Source organism: Zingiber officinale, chromosome 3B (assembly GCF_018446385.1).
Source record: "Zingiber officinale cultivar Zhangliang chromosome 3B, Zo_v1.1, whole genome shotgun sequence".
Taxonomy (NCBI): domain Eukaryota; kingdom Viridiplantae; phylum Streptophyta; class Magnoliopsida; order Zingiberales; family Zingiberaceae; genus Zingiber; species Zingiber officinale.
The window spans coordinates 55,919,796-55,931,813 of record NC_055991.1 but is presented as its reverse complement, the minus strand read 5'-3'; the positions used below and the strand labels follow the sequence as shown (position 1 = coordinate 55,931,813).

The window sequence follows — 12,018 nt, the reverse complement described above, 5'->3', positions numbered from 1 at the left end:
TTGCGGGAGGGTTGATTCGTGCGAGGGCCGTTGGCGGTTTAAATAGGGAGAGCGTGGTAGAGAGGATGGGTGCGATCATACCAGCACTAATGCACCGGATCCCATCAGAACTCCGAAGTTAAGCGTGCTTGGGCGAGAGCAGTACTAGGATGGGTGACCCCCTGGGAAGTCCTCGTGTTGCACCTATTTTTGTTTTAGTATTATTATTATTATTATTATTTTAAGAAAAACGTGTTATTAGTGTGTCTATTTTCCGTGGGTTGTTTCTTTGTTAATTTTTTATTTATTTAATTTTGCGTTCCCTTCCCCCGGAAAAGGCGGCGGCGACCGCATGGGAAGCTGCGGTGGTTTGTTTATTTAACTTTTAATTTTTCGATTTTTGTTGTCTGGTTGTTTCGTCGGGGGGAGGGAGGGCGGCGGCGGAGGGTTGATTCGCGCGAGGGCCGTTGGCGGTTTAAATAGGGGGCGTGTGGGAGAAAGGATGGGTGCGATCATACCAGCACTAATGCACCGGATCCCATCAGAACTCCGAAGTTAAGCGTGCTTGGGCGAGAGCAGTACTAGGATGGGTGACCCCCTGGGAAGTCCTCGTGTTGCACCTAATTTTTATTTTTATTTATATTTTTTTTTGGGAATAAAAATGTGTTATCAGCGGGTCTATTTTTCGCGGGTTGATTAAATGTTGATGTGACTATCCGGATCCCCGGAAGGTGGCGCAGACCGCCGGGAAGCCGCGACGGTTTGTTTATTTAACGGTTGATTTTGTTTCGTCTGTTGTTGTTTTCAGGTTTTTTCGTCGGGGGGAGGGTTGAGGATTCGCGGTAGCGCTTCGTCAATTTTACATCCTCGGATCGTGGTAAATTGAAGAGGTTAAATCTGAGTGAACGGTCAAGATCGGCCGGAACTAGTTGAATGGTCAGGACGGCTCTGATCTTAATGAACGGCTCTGATCATCGGAGATCTACACAGATTGACTTGAATCAGCCAGATCTTGATGAACGACGAGAATTAATTATATCTGAGCCCTATGATCAGTTCGCTTCAGATTTGATCCAATGGTTAATTGTTGATTTTTTTTTATCATGCTTATTGAGTTGGATTCGTATTGCGAGTTTTGTTATCGTAGTTCTTGTTTTTTATGGATTGGATTTCAACTTATAATTATGGCAGTTATCAGTGCGTCGCCTTGATTTATTTATTTGTTTTTTTAGCGGGAGGCGTTGTACTGTTTGCTTGCGGGAGGGTTGATTCGTGCGAGGGCCGTTGGCGGTTTAAATAGGGAGAGCGTGGTAGAGAGGATGGGTGCGATCATACCAGCACTAATGCACCGGATCCCATCAGAACTCCGAAGTTAAGCGTGCTTGGGCGATAGGTGACCCCCTGGAAGTCCTCGTGTTGCACCTATTTTTGTTTTAGTATTATTATTATTATTATTATTTTAAAAAATATTAGTGTGTCTATTTTCCGTGGGTTGTTTATTTGTTAATTTTTATTTATTTAATTTCGTTCCCTTCCGGAAAAGTGCGACCGCATGAGGAAGCTGCTTGGTTTTTATTTTTAATTTTCGGAGTTGTACGCGAGGGAAATAGGGGCGTGGCGGGCGGAGGAAGTTGATACTAGGATGGGTGACAGGCGTGTTGCACCTATTTTGTTTTAGTATTATTATTATTATTTTAAACGTGTTATAGTGTCTAAGTGTGGTTTAAAGCGATGGGTGCGATCGTCGGGGGAGGAGAGGGGGAGGGCGGCGGAGGGTTGATTAGCGTGCAGGTTTAAAGGCCTAATGCGGATCCCGTGAACTCCGTTAAGCGTGCTTGGGCGAAAGCGATATTAGGATGGGTGACCCCACAGGAAGTCCTCGTGTTGCACCTAATTTTATTTTATTTATATTTTTTGGGAATAAAATGTGTTATCAGCGGGTCTATTTTTCGCGGGTTGATTAAATGTTGATGTGACTATCCGGATCCCCGGAAGGTGGCGCAGACCGCCGGGAAGCCGCGACGGTTTGTTTATTTAACGGTTGATTTTGTTTCGTCTGTTGTTGTTTTCAGGTTTTTTCGTCGGGGGGAGGGTTGAGGATTCGCGGTAGCGCTTCGTCAATTTTACATCCTCGGATCGTGGTAAATTGAAGAGGTTAAATCTGAGTGAACGGTCAAGATCGGCCGGAACTAGTTGAATGGTCAGGACGGCTCTGATCTTAATGAACGGCTCTGATCATCGGAGATCTACACAGATTGACTTGAATCAGCCAGATCTTGATGAACGGCGAGAATTAATTATATCTGAGCCCTATGATCAGTTCGCTTCAGATTTGATCCAATGGTTAATTGTTGATTTTTTTTTATCATGCTTATTGAGTTGGATTCGTATTGCGAGTTTTGTTATCGTAGTTCTTGTTTTTTATGGATTGGATTTCAACTTATAATTATGGCAGTTATCAGTGCGTCGCCTTGATTTATTTATTTGTTTTTTTAGCGGGAGGCGTTGTACTGTTTGCTTGCGGGAGGGTTGATTCGTGCGAGGGCCGTTGGCGGTTTAAATAGGGAGAGCGTGGTAGAGAGGATGGGTGCGATCATACCAGCACTAATGCACCGGATCCCATCAGAACTCCGAAGTTAAGCGTGCTTGGGCGAGAGCAGTACTAGGATGGGTGACCCCCTGGGAAGTCCTCGTGTTGCACCTATTTTTGTTTTAGTATTATTATTATTATTATTTTAAGAAAAACGTGTTATTAGTGTGTCTATTTTCCGTGGGTTGTTTATTTGTTAATTTTTTATTTATTTAATTTTGCGTTCCCTTCCCCCGGAAAAGGCGGCGGCGACCGCATGGGAAGCTGCGGTGGTTTGTTTATTTAACTTTTAATTTTTCGATTTTTGTTGTCTGGTTGTTTCGTCGGGGGGAGGGAGGGCGGCGGCGGAGGGTTGATTCGCGCGAAGTTAAGCGTGCTTGGGCGAGAGCAGTACTAGGATGGGTGACCCCCTGGGAAGTCCTCGTGTTGCACCTATTTTTGTTTTAGTATTATTATTATTATTATTTTAAGAAAAACGTGTTATTAGTGTGTCTATTTTCCGTGGGTTGTTTCTTTGTTAATTTTTTATTTATTTAATTTTGCGTTCCCTTCCCCCGGAAAAGGCGGCGGCGACCGCATGGGAAGCTGCGGTGGTGTGGGAGAAAGGATGGGTGCGATCATACCAGCACTAATGCACCGGATCCCATCAGAACTCCGAAGTTAAGCGTGCTTGGGCGAGAGCAGTACTAGGATGGGTGACCCCCTGGGAAGTCCTCGTGTTGCACCTAATTTTTATTTTTATTTATATTTTTTTTTGGGGAATAAAAATGTGTTATCAGCGGGTCTATTTTTCGCGGGTTGATTAAATGTTGATGTGACTATCCGGATCCCCGGAAGGTGGCGCAGACCGCCGGGAAGCCGCGACGGTTTGTTTATTTAACGGTTGATTTTGTTTCGTCTGTTGTTGTTTTCAGGTTTTTTCGTCGGGGGGAGGGTTGAGGATTCGCGGTAGCGCTTCGTCAATTTTACATCCTCGGATCGTGGTAAATTGAAGAGGTTAAATCTGAGTGAACGGTCAAGATCGGCCGGAACTAGTTGAATGGTCAGGACGGCTCTGATCTTAATGAACGGCTCTGATCATCGGAGATCTACACAGATTGACTTGAATCAGCCAGATCTTGATGAACGACGAGAATTAATTATATCTGAGCCCTATGATCAGTTCGCTTCAGATTTGATCCAATGGTTAATTGTTGATTTTTTTTATCATGCTTATTGAGTTGGATTCGTATTGCGAGTTTTGTTATCGTAGTTCTTGTTTTTTATGGATTGGATTTCAACTTATAATTATGGCAGTTATCAGTGCGTCGCCTTGATTTATTTATTTGTTTTTTTAGCGGGAGGCGTTGTACTGTTTGCTTGCGGGAGGGTTGATTCGTGCGAGGGCCGTTGGCGGTTTAAATAGGGAGAGCGTGGTAGAGAGGATGGGTGCGATCATACCAGCACTAATGCACCGGATCCCATCAGAACTCCGAAGTTAAGCGTGCTTCCCATCAGAACTCCGAAGTTAAGCGTGCTTGGGCGAGAGCAGTACTAGGATGGGTGATCCCCTGGGAAGTCCTCGTGTTGCACCTATTTTTGTTTTAGTATTATTATTATTTTAAGAAAAACGTGTTATTAGTGTGTCTATTTTCCGTGGGTTGTTTATTTGTTAATTTTTTATTTATTTAATTTTGCGTTCCCTTCCCCCGGAAAAGGCGGCGGCGACCGCATGGGAAGCTGCTGGTGGTTTGTTTATTTAACTTTTAATTTTTCGATTTTTGTTGTCTGGTTGTTTCGTCGGGGGGAGGGAGGGCGGCGGCGGAGGGTTGATTCGCGCGAGGGCCGTTGGCGGTTTAAATAGGGGGCGTGTGGGAGAAAGGATGGGTGCGATCATACCAGCACTAATGCACCGGATCCCATCAGAACTCCGAAGTTAAGCGTGCTTGGGCGAGAGCAGTACTAGGATGGGTGACCCCCTGGGAAGTCCTCGTGTTGCACCTAATTTTTATTTTTATTTATATTTTTTTTGGGGAATAAAAATGTGTTATCAGCGGGTCTATTTTTCGCGGGTTGATTAAATGTTGATGTGACTATCCGGATCCCCGGAAGGTGGCGCAGACCGCCGGGAAGCCGCGACGGTTTGTTTATTTAACGGTTTATTTTGTTTCGTCTGTTGTTGTTTTCAGGTTTTTTCGTCGGGGGGAGGGTTGAGGATTCGCGGTAGCGCTTCGTCAATTTTACATCCTCGGATCGTGGTAAATTGAAGAGGTTAAATCTGAGTGAACGGTCAAGATCGGCCGGAACTAGTTGAATGGTCAGGACGGCTCTGATCTTAATGAACGGCTCTGATCATCGGAGATCTACACAGATTGACTTGAATCAGCCAGATCTTGATGAACGACGAGAATTAATTATATCTGAGCCCTATGATCAGTTCGCTTCAGATTTGATCCAATGGTTAATTGTTGATTTTTTTTTTATCATGCTTATTGAGTTGGATTCGTATTGCGAGTTTTGTTATCGTAGTTCTTGTTTTTTATGGATTGGATTTCAACTTATAATTATGGCAGTTATCAGTGCGTCGCCTTGATTTATTTATTTGTTTTTTTAGCGGGAGGCGTTGTACTGTTTGCTTGCGGGAGGGTTGATTCGTGCGAGGGCCGTTGGCGGTTTAAATAGGGAGAGCGTGGTAGAGAGGATGGGTGCGATCATACCAGCACTAATGCACCGGATCCCATCAGAACTCCGAAGTTAAGCGTGCTTGGGCGAGAGCAGTACTAGGATGGGTGACCCCCTGGGAAGTCCTCGTGTTGCACCTATTTTTGTTTTATTATTATTATTATTATTATTTTAAGAAAAACGTGTTATTAGTGTGTCTATTTCCCGTGGGTTGTTTATTTGTTAATTTTTTATTTATTTAATTTTGCGTTCCCTTCCCCCGGAAAAGGCGGCGGCGACCGCATGGGAAGCTGCGGTGGTTTGTTTATTTAACTTTTAATTTTTCGATTTTTGTTGTCTGGTTGTTTCGTCGGGGGGAGGGAGGGTTGATTCGCGCGAGGGCCGTTGGCGGTTTAAATAGGGGGCGTGTGGGAGAAAGGATGGGTGCGATCATACCAGCACTAATGCACCGGATCCCATCAGAACTCCGAAGTTATGCGTGCTTGGGCGAGAGCAGTACTAGGATGGGTGACCCCCTGGGAAGTCCTCGTGTTGCACCTAATTTTTATTTTTATTTATATTTTTTTTTGGGAATAAAAATGTGTTATCAGCGGGTCTATTTTTCGCGGGTTGATTAAATGTTGATGTGACTATCCGGATCCCCGGAAGGTGGCGCAGACCGCCGGGAAGCCGCGACGGTTTGTTTATTTAACGGTTGATTTTTGTTCGTTTGCTGTTGTTTTCAGGTTTTTTTCGTCGGGGGGGAGGGTTGAGGATTCGCGGCAGCGCTTCGTCAATTTTACATCCTCGGATCGTGGTAAATTGATGAGGTTAAATCTGAGTGAACGGTCAAGATCGGCCGGAACTAGTTGAATGTTCAGGACGGCTCTGATCTTAATGCACGGCTCTGATCATCGGAGATCTACACAGATTGACTTGAATCAGCCAGATCTTGAAGAACGGCGAGAATTAATTATATCTGAGCCCTATGATCAGTTCGCTTCAGATTTGATCCAATGGTTAATTGTTGATTTTTTTTTTATCATGCTTATTGAGTTGGATTCGTATTGCGAGTTTTGTTATCGTAGTTCTTGTTTTTTATGGATTGGATTTCAACTTATAATTATGGCAGTTATCAGTGCGTCGCCTTGATTTATTTATTTGTTTTTTTAGCGGGAGGCGTTGTACTGTTTGCTTGCGGGAGGGTTGATTCGTGCGAGGGCCGTTGGCGGTTTAAATAGGGAGAGCGTGGTAGAGAGGATGGGTGCGATCATACCAGCACTAATTCACCGGATCCCATCAGAACTCCGAAGCTAAGCGTGCTTGGGCGAGAGCAGTACTAGGATGGGTGCCCCCCTGGGAAGTCCTCGTGTTGCACCTATTTTTGTTTTAGTATTATTATTATTATTATTTTAAGAAAAACGTGTTATTAGTGTGTCTATTTCCCGTGGGTTGTTTATTTGTTAATTTTTTATTTATTTAATTTTGCGTTCCCTTCCCCCGGAAAAGGCGGCGGCGACCGCATGGGAAGCTGCGGTGGTTTGTTTATTTAACTTTTAATTTTTCGATTTTTTATCGTTGTTTCGTCGGGGAGGGAGGGGTGACGTGAGGGTTGTTCATGGGCGGTTGGCGGTTTAAATAGGGGCGTGTGGGAGAAAGGATGGGTGCGATCATACCAAGCACTAATGCAGGATCCATCGAACTCGAACTGCTTAGGCGGGCTTGGATGACCCCCAGGAAGTCCTCTGTTGCCTAATTTTATTTTTATATTTGGAATAAAATGTGTTATCAGTGAGTCTATTTTTGATTAAATGTGGCTATTTTTAGCGATTGAACCGCGGATAGCAATGACAGTTGATTTAGTTGATTTTGTTCTTGTTTCTTCGTGAGAGGTTGAGAATGTGGCGCTCGTCAATTTACATCCTCGGATGTGTTTATGATTGAAGGATGGAGTAACTAGTTGAAAATTGACTGAGGTTAAATCTATGAGTAACGATGGCGGATTACTAGTTGAAGGAGCTTAACGATAATATCCGGATCTTGATGAGCAGCGAATGAATGATCTTTGTTGATTTTTTTTCATTATTGAGTTTGTTAATTTTTTATCTAGTTCTTATGTGACATAATTATGCGATATCGTCCTGATTTATTTTTTGATTTTGTTGTTTGTTTTGGTTGAAATCACCCCGAAGTTAGCTGCGGCAGCGGATGGGTGACCCCCTAGGAAGTCCTCGTGTTGCACCTATTTTTGTTATTTTAGTATTATTATTATTATTGATTTTAAGAAAAACGTGTTATTAGTGTGTCTATTTTCCGTGGGTTGTTTATTTGTTAATTTTTATTTTTTTAATTTCCTTCCGGAAGCGGTGTGACCGCATGGAAGGCGGTGGTTTGTTTATTTAACTTTTATTTTTCGATTTTTGTTGTCTGGTTGTTTCGTCGGGGGGAGGAGGGTTGATTCGCGCGAGGGCCGTTGGCGGTTTAAATAGGGGGCGTGTGGGAGAAAGGATGGGTGCGATCATACCAGCACTAATGCACCGGATCCCATCAGAACTCCGAAGTTAAGCGTGCTTGGGCGAGAGCAGTACTAGGATGGGTGACCCCCTGGGAAGTCCTCGTGTTGCACCTATTTTTGTTTTAGTATTATTATTATTATTATTTTAAGAAAAACGTGTTATTAGTGTGTCTATTTCCCGTGGGTTGTTTATTTGTTAATTTTTTATTTATTTAATTTTGCGTTCCCTTCCCCCGGAAAAGGCGGCGGCGACCGCATGGGAAGCTGCGGTGGTTTGTTTATTTAACTTTTAATTTTTCGATTTTTGTTGTCTGGTTGTTTCGTCGGGGGGAGGGAGGGCGGCGGCGGCGGAGGGTTGATTCGCGCGAGGGCCGTTGGCGGTTTAAATAGGGGGCGTGTGGGAGAAAGGATGGGTGCGATCATACCAGCACTAATGCACCGGATCCCATCAGAACTCCGAAGTTAAGCGTGCTTGGGCGAGAGCAGTACGAGGATGGGTGACCCCCTGGGAAGTCCTCGTGTTGCACTTAATTTTTATTTTTATTTATATTTTTTTTTGGGAATAAAAATGTGTTATCAGCGGGTCTATTTTTCGCGGGTTGATTAAATGTTGATGTGACTATCCGGATCCCCGGAAGGTGGCGCAGACCGCCGGGAAGCCGCGACGGTTTGTTTATTTAACGGTTGATTTTTGTTCGTTTGCTGTTGTTTTCAGGTTTTTTTCGTCGGGGGGGAGGGTTGAGGATTCGCGGTAGCGCTTCTTCAATTTTACATCCTCGGATCGTGGTAAATTGATGAGGTTAAATCTGAGTGAACGGTCAAGATCGGCCGGAACTAGTTGAATAGTCAGGACGGCTCTGATCTTAATGAACGGCTCTGATCATCGGAGATCTACACAGATTGACTTGAATCAGCCAGATCTTGATGAACGGCGAGAATTAATTATATCTGAGCCCTATGATCAGTTCGCTTCAGATTTGATCCAATGGTTAATTGTTGATTTTTTTTTTATCATGCTTATTGAGTTGGATTCGTATTGCGAGTTTTGTTATCGTAGTTCTTGTTTTTTATGGATTGGATTTCAACTTATAATTATGGCAGTTATCAGTGCGTCGCCTTGATTTATTTATTTGTTTTTTTAGCGGGAGGCGTTGTACTGTTTGCTTGCGGGAGGGTTGATTCGTGCGAGGGCCGTTGGCGGTTTAAATAGGGAGAGCGTGGTAGAGAGGATGGGTGCGATCATACCAGCACTAATGCACCGGATCCCATCAGAACTCCGAAGTTAAGCGTGCTTGGGCGAGAGCAGTACTAGGATGGGTGACCCCCTGGGAAGTCCTCGTGTTGCACCTATTTTTGTTTTAGTATTATTATTATTATTATTTTAAGAAAAACGTGTTATTAGTGTGTCTATTTCCCGTGGGTTGTTTATTTGTTAATTTTTTATTTATTTAATTTTGCGTTCCCTTCCCCCGGAAAAGGCGGCGGCGACCGCATGGGAAGCTGCGGTGGTTTGTTTATTTAACTTTTAATTTTTCGATTTTTGTTGTCTGGTTGTTTCGTCGGGGGGAGGGAGGGCGGCGGCGGAGGGTTGATTCGCGCGAGGGCCGTTGGCGGTTTAAATAGGGGGCGTGTGGGAGAAAGGATGGGTGCGATCATACCAGCACTAATGCACCGGATCCCATCAGAACTCCGAAGTTAAGCGTGCTTGGGCGAGAGCAGTACTAGGATGGGTGACCCCCTGGGAAGTCCTCGTGTTGCACCTATTTTTGTTTTAGTATTATTATTATTATTATTATTTTAAGAAAAACGTGTTATTAGTGTGTCTATTTTCCGTGGGTTGTTTCTTTGTTAATTTTTTATTTATTTAATTTTGCGTTCCCTTCCCCCGGAAAAGGCGGCGGCGACCGCATGGGAAGCTGCGGTGGTTTGTTTATTTAACTTTTAATTTTTCGATTTTTGTTGTCTGGTTGTTTCGTCGGGGGGAGGGAGGGCGGCGGCGGAGGGTTGATTCGCGCGAGGGCCGTTGGCGGTTTAAATAGGGGGCGTGTGGGAGAAAGGATGGGTGCGATCATACCAGCACTAATGCACCGGATCCCATCAGAACTCCGAAGTTAAGCGTGCTTGGGCGAGAGCAGTACTAGGATGGGTGACCCCCTGGGAAGTCCTCGTGTTGCACCTAATTTTTATTTTTATTTATATTTTTTTTGGGGAATAAAAATGTGTTATCAGCGGGTCTATTTTTCGCGGGTTGATTAAATGTTGATGTGACTATCCGGATCCCCGGAAGGTGGCGCAGACCGCCGGGAAGCCGCGACGGTTTGTTTATTTAACGGTTGATTTTGTTTCGTCTGTTGTTGTTTTCAGGTTTTTTCGTCGGGGGGAGGGTTGAGGATTCGCGGTAGCGCTTCGTCAATTTTACATCCTCGGATCGTGGTAAATTGATGAGGTTAAATCTGAGTGAACGGTCAAGATCGGCCGGAACTAGTTGAATGGTCAGGACGGCTCTGATCTTAATGAACGGCTCTGATCATCGGAGATCTACACAGATTGACTTGAATCAGCCAGATCTTGATGAACGACGAGAATTAATTATATCTGAGCCCTATGATCAGTTCGCTTCAGATTTGATCCAATGGTTAATTGTTGATTTTTTTTATCATGCTTATTGAGTTGGATTCGTATTGCGAGTTTTGTTATCGTAGTTCTTGTTTTTATGGATTGGATTTCAACTTATAATTATGGCGGTTATCAGTGCGTCGCCTTGATTTGTTTTTTTGGGGGGCGGGAGGGGTTTGGCGGCGGAGGGTCGATTCGCGCGAGGGAGGGCGGTTGGCGGTTTAAATAGGGAGAGTGTGGCAGAGAGGATGGGTGCGATCATACCAGCACTAATGCACCGGATCCCATCAGAACTCCGAAGTTAAGCGTGCTTGGGCGAGAGCAGTACTAGGATGGGTGACCCCCTGGGAAGTCCTCGTGTTGCACCTATTTTTGTTTTAGTATTATTATTATTATTATTATTTTAAGAAAAACGTGTTATTAGTGTGTCTATTTTCCGTGGGTTGTTTATTTGTTAATTTTTTATTTATTTAATTTTGCGTTCCCTTCCCCCGGAAAAGGCGGCGGCGACCGCATGGGAAGCTGCGGTGGTTTGTTTATTTAACTTTTAATTTTTCGATTTTTGTTGTCTGGTTGTTTCGTCGGGGGGAGGGAGGGCGGCGGCGGAGGGTTGATTCGCGCGAGGGCCGTTGGCGGTTTAAATAGGGGGCGTGTGGGAGAAAGGATGGGTGCGATCATACCAGCACTAATGCACCGGATCCCATCAGAACTCCGAAGTTAAGCGTGCTTGGGCGAGAGCAGTACTAGGATGGGTGACCCCCTGGGAAGTCCTCGTGTTGCACCTAATTTTTATTTTTATTTATATTTTTTTTTGGGAATAAAAATGTGTTATCAGTGGGTCTATTTTCGCGGGTTGATTAAATGTTGATGTGACTATCCGGATCCCCGGAAGGTGGCGCAGACCGCCGGGAAGCCGCGACGGTTTGTTTATTTAACGGTTGATTTTTGTTCGTTTGCTGTTGTTTTCAGGTTTTTTTCGTCGGGGGGGGAGGGTTGAGCATTCGCGGTAGCGCTTCGTCAATTTTACATCCTCGGATCGTGGTAAATTGATGAGGTTAAATCTGAGTGAACGGTCAAGATCGGCCGGAACTAGTTGAATGGTCAGGACGGCTCTGATCTTAATGAACGGCTCTGATCATCGGAGATCTACACAGATTGACTTGAATCAGCCAGATCTTGATGAAGGGCGAGAATTAATTATATCTGAGCCCTATGATCAGTTCGCTTCAGATTTAATCCAATGGTTAATTGTTGATTTTTTTTTATCATGCTTATTGAGTTGGATTCGTATTGCGAGTTTTGTTATCGTAGTTCTTGTTTTTTATGGATTGGATTTCAACTTATAATTATGGCAGTTATCAGTGCGTCGCCTTGATTTATTTATTTGTTTTTTTAGCGGGAGGCGTTGTACTGTTTGCTTGCGGGAGGGTTGATTCGCGCGAGGGCCGTTGGCGGTTTAAATAGGGAGAGCGTGGTAGAGGATGGGTGCGATCATACGGCACTAATGCACCGGATCCCATCGAACTCCGAGTTAAGCGTCTTTGGGCGAGAGCGATCTAGGATGGGTGACCCACAGGAAGTCCTCGTGTTGCACCTATTTTTGTTTTAGTATTATTATTATTATTATTTAAGAAAAACGTGTTATTAGTGTGTCTATTTTCCGTGGGTTGTTTATTTG

General features: G+C 44.3%; 15 non-coding genes and 2 pseudogenes across 15 annotated transcripts; all 17 read left to right on the top strand.

Annotated features, from left to right (window-relative positions):
- The first annotated feature begins 67 nt into the window (after positions 1-67).
- On the top strand, positions 68-186 carry LOC121968796. The gene has a single exon (XR_006108333.1). It is a non-coding gene; the product is annotated as a 5S ribosomal RNA (ribosomal RNA).
- A 297-nt stretch (positions 187-483) lies between these two features.
- On the top strand, positions 484-602 carry LOC121968784. The gene has a single exon (XR_006108321.1). It is a non-coding gene; the product is annotated as a 5S ribosomal RNA (ribosomal RNA).
- Positions 603-1,300: 698 nt separating this feature from the next.
- LOC121968684 lies at positions 1,301-1,404 on the top strand (annotated as a pseudogene).
- A 1,160-nt stretch (positions 1,405-2,564) lies between these two features.
- LOC121968773 lies at positions 2,565-2,683 on the top strand. Its single transcript, XR_006108310.1, has one exon. It is a non-coding gene; the product is annotated as a 5S ribosomal RNA (ribosomal RNA).
- A 495-nt stretch (positions 2,684-3,178) lies between these two features.
- Positions 3,179-3,297, top strand: LOC121968760. The gene has a single exon (XR_006108298.1). It is a non-coding gene; the product is annotated as a 5S ribosomal RNA (ribosomal RNA).
- Positions 3,298-3,995: 698 nt separating this feature from the next.
- LOC121968991 lies at positions 3,996-4,144 on the top strand (annotated as a pseudogene).
- A 289-nt stretch (positions 4,145-4,433) lies between these two features.
- LOC121968749 lies at positions 4,434-4,552 on the top strand. Its single transcript, XR_006108287.1, has one exon. It is a non-coding gene; the product is annotated as a 5S ribosomal RNA (ribosomal RNA).
- A 699-nt stretch (positions 4,553-5,251) lies between these two features.
- LOC121968737 lies at positions 5,252-5,370 on the top strand. Its single transcript, XR_006108278.1, has one exon. It is a non-coding gene; the product is annotated as a 5S ribosomal RNA (ribosomal RNA).
- A 281-nt stretch (positions 5,371-5,651) lies between these two features.
- Positions 5,652-5,770, top strand: LOC121968915. Its single transcript, XR_006108430.1, has one exon. It is a non-coding gene; the product is annotated as a 5S ribosomal RNA (ribosomal RNA).
- Positions 5,771-6,471: 701 nt separating this feature from the next.
- On the top strand, positions 6,472-6,590 carry LOC121968938. The gene has a single exon (XR_006108447.1). It is a non-coding gene; the product is annotated as a 5S ribosomal RNA (ribosomal RNA).
- Positions 6,591-7,719: 1,129 nt separating this feature from the next.
- Positions 7,720-7,838, top strand: LOC121968726. The gene has a single exon (XR_006108271.1). It is a non-coding gene; the product is annotated as a 5S ribosomal RNA (ribosomal RNA).
- A 297-nt stretch (positions 7,839-8,135) lies between these two features.
- LOC121968904 lies at positions 8,136-8,254 on the top strand. Its single transcript, XR_006108421.1, has one exon. It is a non-coding gene; the product is annotated as a 5S ribosomal RNA (ribosomal RNA).
- Positions 8,255-8,955: 701 nt separating this feature from the next.
- On the top strand, positions 8,956-9,074 carry LOC121968713. The gene has a single exon (XR_006108269.1). It is a non-coding gene; the product is annotated as a 5S ribosomal RNA (ribosomal RNA).
- Positions 9,075-9,368: 294 nt separating this feature from the next.
- On the top strand, positions 9,369-9,487 carry LOC121968702. The gene has a single exon (XR_006108265.1). It is a non-coding gene; the product is annotated as a 5S ribosomal RNA (ribosomal RNA).
- A 297-nt stretch (positions 9,488-9,784) lies between these two features.
- On the top strand, positions 9,785-9,903 carry LOC121968690. Its single transcript, XR_006108264.1, has one exon. It is a non-coding gene; the product is annotated as a 5S ribosomal RNA (ribosomal RNA).
- A 687-nt stretch (positions 9,904-10,590) lies between these two features.
- On the top strand, positions 10,591-10,709 carry LOC121968686. The gene has a single exon (XR_006108261.1). It is a non-coding gene; the product is annotated as a 5S ribosomal RNA (ribosomal RNA).
- Positions 10,710-11,006: 297 nt separating this feature from the next.
- On the top strand, positions 11,007-11,125 carry LOC121968677. The gene has a single exon (XR_006108260.1). It is a non-coding gene; the product is annotated as a 5S ribosomal RNA (ribosomal RNA).
- Positions 11,126-12,018: the final 893 nt, after the last annotated feature.